The sequence below is a fragment of the Desmodus rotundus genome, chromosome 2 (genome assembly GCF_022682495.2).
Source record: "Desmodus rotundus isolate HL8 chromosome 2, HLdesRot8A.1, whole genome shotgun sequence".
NCBI classification, from domain to species: domain Eukaryota; kingdom Metazoa; phylum Chordata; class Mammalia; order Chiroptera; family Phyllostomidae; genus Desmodus; species Desmodus rotundus.
The window spans coordinates 203,574,374-203,579,008 of NC_071388.1; the positions used below are offsets into that span (position 1 = coordinate 203,574,374).

Sequence of the window (4,635 nt, forward strand, 5' to 3'; positions counted from 1 at the left end):
GGTACAGATACCCTTGCCAAGTTTGCATGCTGACGCTGCATTTTGCCAACATTGCTTCAGGCTGAAGACGTAGAAATGCTGTTCCTGCTCTGGAGAGCTTGTCGCTACTCCTGGGTGCCAAGCAGAGCTGGCTGGTCCACCACATTGCACAGGAGCTCTTACAGTTGTTCCTCCCGGGCCTCTGCCAGGTGCCCCTCGATGGGTGGGAGGGGGAGGGCTGGGGTAGGATGTCTCGGGCACAATGTGAGTATAGGTTTCTGCTGATGAAGGATTGTCCCCTGCTTTTCCGGCGGTGATGACCTCTGGCAAAGGATCTCCTTCCTCCGTCTCCAGAAGAGCAGAAGAGGAAACACAAGAAGAAGCTCCTGGTGCAGAGCCCCAGTTCCTACTTCATGGATGTGAAATGCCCAGGATGCTATAAAATCACCACCGACTCTAGCCATGCACAGTGGTGGTTTTGTGTGCTGGCTGCTCCACTGTCCTCTGTCAGCCTACAGGAGGAAAAGCAAGGCTTACAGAAGGGTGCTCCTTCAGAAGGAGCCTGAATCAAGTACCCTGAATCAAGATGGGTGGGGAACCATCCCAATAAACACATTTTGGATACAAAAAAAAAAAAAGGATTGTCCCTGCCCCCCAACTCTCTCAGCCAGGACAGATGTGCCCTGGGGGGCCTACCCACCTCTCCTCCTAACACCAGGCATTGGTACAGTAGGGGCTGAAGCCAGGGTCTGTGGCTCACACCATTTCCTCCCAACCTTCTTAACAAACCTTCATAACACCCCTAAAGTTCTGGGGAAACTGTGATGCTTGACCCCTGTATGAACACCAGCTGTCACAGGGATTTACGTTCCCAGCGCCCTGAAGGGAACCAGCCCTAGCCAGTTAGATGGGTAGATGATGTAGGGGAGAAGAGCGTCCCATCCCAAAATGTGACCCTTGGGCATGTGGATTATTTTGAGCTGAAGGCCTTCAAGACCTAGCAGACTCAAAAAACTTTTTACCTCCTCCTTAACTGCGTGAAAGAATTTAGACGGGGGCGTGGGTGTTATCGGCAGGACAGCTATTAATGGAGATAGCATCTTTTATCTGAAACAAATCTGCATGGCTGGAAAGGGAGGGGCAGGGGAAGGTCGAAGGAAGAAGGAGAGAGAGAGAAAAGCGGAGAAAGGAGATATCAGCAACTAGACCAAGAGTATTCCTTGTTTTCCAAATCAGCACTTTCCTGCCATTCTTTCTACCAAGTTCTGCTTGAGCGAACGTGAGAAGCAAATTGTTTCAGAAATTTTAGTTTCACATCTTGCACCTTGTGCTATGGGGGTGAAGGAGGGAGAGAACGGGGCTCCAGAGAACCAGCCAGAGAGCAGACCCCAAGCCTACCAGCAAAGAGTCCAACCCTCGTTTTTATGCACCCGGTTCTGTACTGAAACAGATGCTTTTTAATCTACACAAATTTGGGCAAGTTCTTTGTGCCTCCTTTTTAGCATCTGAAGACAAGGATAAGAAGTGACAGGACTTATCTCGTGGGGTTGCTGTGAATACCTGCAGAGGGCTTAGCCTGTGTTAGACACATAGTTAGAGAAGATCCCCAAAATCCGTGCATCCAAGCCACGATTTCTCCACCTGTACCTGCGAACACTGAGACGTTCGTGAGCGCTGAACGGAATCTTTGCCTGTCTTGTTCCCACACAGCTCTCAGAATGGGGACTGCTGCACAGCAGGTAAGTTAGTTGTTGAAGGGATGAACAGGGAAACCCTTCTCTCCTCTCCTCTTCCCATCCATTCATCCATCTCTTCCTCCATCTTCCTTCCCCCATTCCTTCCTTCCATCCTAGAACGGCAGTCAAGTATAGTAGCTTAACTCAAAGGTTTTGTTTGCAATTGTGGTAAAATATATGCAATATAAATTTACCACGTTAACCGTTTTAAGTGGACAGTTAGGCGGCATTAGGTACCTTCATACTGTTGTGCAACCATCACCACCACCCACCTCCAGCACTGTCTCCTCTCCCCGAACTGAAACTCTGTGCCCACTAAGTAGTAACTCCCCGTTCTCCCTCTCCCAGACCCGAACAACCACCGTTCTAGTTCTGCCTCTCTGAATCTGACTACGCTAGCTGCCTTATATGAGTGGAATCATACAGTATGGGTCCTTTTTGTGACTTAGCCCACGAGTTTTGGAATCACAAAAGCTGTGTGATCCTGAGAAACTTAACCTTCCTGAACCTCTACTTCCTCATCTGGTAAAATGGCTATAATAATAGTACATACTTCATAATAGTGTTGTTGTAGGGTTTAAATGAGATTTAAAAAAAAAAAAAAGAAACCCTAGTTTCACTTTATATCTTTATTGAAATCCAGAGAAATCAGAAGAGGCCTTTTTGTCTTACAATATTTTCTAGGGCATGGACAGAGAGTAGGAATAAATATTCCTGGTATATGGCCTTTTTTTTTTAAGGTCTTTGTAGTTTCCTGTTAATTGAGTACTGAACCTTTGCCGTGTAAACAATGCAGGTAAAGATAAACTTCGCTGGCCCTGGACTCTGACCTTTGCTTACCGCCCATCCCCTCTCTGATCCGTCCTCCATCCCAGCACTGAAAAGTTTGGAATCATTGACCTGCAAACTAGAGCCAGAAAATAAAGAGACAAAAATAGCAGCACCTCTGAAAGTTCTTCCCTAGTTAGCTGTTATGTCTTTCTCTCTTCCTCAAAGAGGTGACCTCAGTGGGGTCAAGTCCCGTTCCATTCACTGGACAGGACTCCCACCAGCTCTGTCACCCTCTCAGCTAATGCCCACCCAGCCGATGCTTTGCTGGCACTGCCTTAGACAAGCACCCAGTGATTTAATCCTCCTCAGTCACTGTTGCTGAGCATGCCAACAGCATCCACTTGGCGTCCGGGTGCAGTGCTTCCTATAACTGAGGTTTCAAAGAGGGGCTCTGTGTGATGAAACTCCGTATCCTCTAAATGCCTGATAGTTTAGCTAGGAATCAGAACCCAAGTTCAAAGGTCTTTCTCGTCGATTCTTTAAAAATATTTTTCAATTCTTTTCTTAAGTCCAGTGTTGCTCTTAAAAATCCCAAGTCAGTCTGATTTTGTTGTTCCTTCCTCAGCCTCTGCCATCCAGCTGCCTGGAATACAGATGTGATACTCAGTAAATACAGGCTGAGTGACTGAGTCATTGAGCTGGAGCACAACCCCGATTCCAGTTCAGGGCTTCTTGCTTCAGCACTTGGGCTTTTCCCACCCAAGCTTCTGCATCTCCATCCTGGGCAAAGTCGGTACGTGATGTGGCAGGCGGCCATATCAACCAGAACTCCAACAAAGACATGGGGTCCTTCCCCCAAACATGGGCTAAAACAACTGCTGGGTGATCAGACGTAGGGCAGGGCTGCTTGTGCACCTTTGAATCGTCACTGCTTGCACACAGTAGGTGCTCAAAAAAAGGTTTGTTTTATTGAATGGACATACAAACTCTCCAAGAAGAGATGGTTCAGCACAGTTGTAGGGGGCAGGACACAGGGTAACCAGAAGAGCAGATTGGGGTTATGTTCTAAAGGTGAGGGCTGAGTACTAACATGTTCTTGGCCTAAAGGGCCTTTGGTCTCTACTGTCTAACAGAGAGGAGGTAGAGAGTCTGGACCATCGCCGTCCAAGGACGCAGCCACTGACCACATGCAGCTATTTACATGTAATTTAAATGAAACATAAAGCTCAGTTCCTCAGGTGCACTGGCCAGATTTCCAGTGCTCAGTAACAGCCACACGTGGCTAGTGGCTACTGCATGGGACAGTACAGATAATATAAAACACTTCCATCCGTAGAACGTTCTATTGGACAAAACCCACCTGAACCCTTCGCATTAAAGGGAGTGCATTCCCACTTCTGACCTGGCCTACTGACACCCTCCGGTCCCCTTCCTTTCCTCAGCAGAGATCAGAGCGCCTTGGTGTCCCACATCTGCCCCCAGACTCTCTGCCCCACAGGGAGCAGCATCCTCTGCCTTCTTGGTGTATACCCTCCAGTGCCAAGGACAGGGCCCTGCCGGTAATAAGTATGTGTTGAAATAATAAGCACTTAATTTGTTTTTATTAAATGCTGAAGGCCCCAAACCTGAGATAACTGACAGAAGTAACAGAAGAAACCCCTGCCTCCTCGCTTTCCTCACCCCCTCACCGCCTTCTCAAATGAGCACCAGCATCGCCACTCCAAAGCAGCGCAGTTAGGGGCAGGCGCTGACTCTAAAGCTCCTCTCCCAGAACCACGCAGCCTTCTCAGACACCTGCGCCAGGTCTCAAAACGACCTAATCTGTGAGGTGTATTTGTTCACATGATAATTTTCTGTCTTCCTCCCCCTCTTGCTGCCCTACACCTAATAGGGGCTCAGTAAGTAATGGATGGATGGATGGATGGATGGATGGGCGGGAGAATGCACGGCTCAGACAACACCCCCCCCCCATACACAAGCACTGCGGGAGGCGCCACCCTTAGAGGGCTGGGGGAGAAAGCCCCTGCCCCCCGCCCAGCTACCGGCTGGAGCGCGGAGAGCCGGGCTTGCACGCTTGGGGTCTGGCCCGACGCAGCCCTCGGGGGCGTGTCCTCCCTGGGCCGGGCGCCACCGCCAGGACAGGCGGGCA

General features: G+C 49.4%; 1 pseudogene; it reads left to right on the top strand.

Annotated features, from left to right (window-relative positions):
• The first annotated feature begins 299 nt into the window (after window positions 1-299).
• LOC123480116 (small ribosomal subunit protein eS27-like) lies at window positions 300-559 on the top strand (annotated as a pseudogene).
• The last annotated feature ends 4,076 nt before the right edge of the window (window positions 560-4,635 follow it).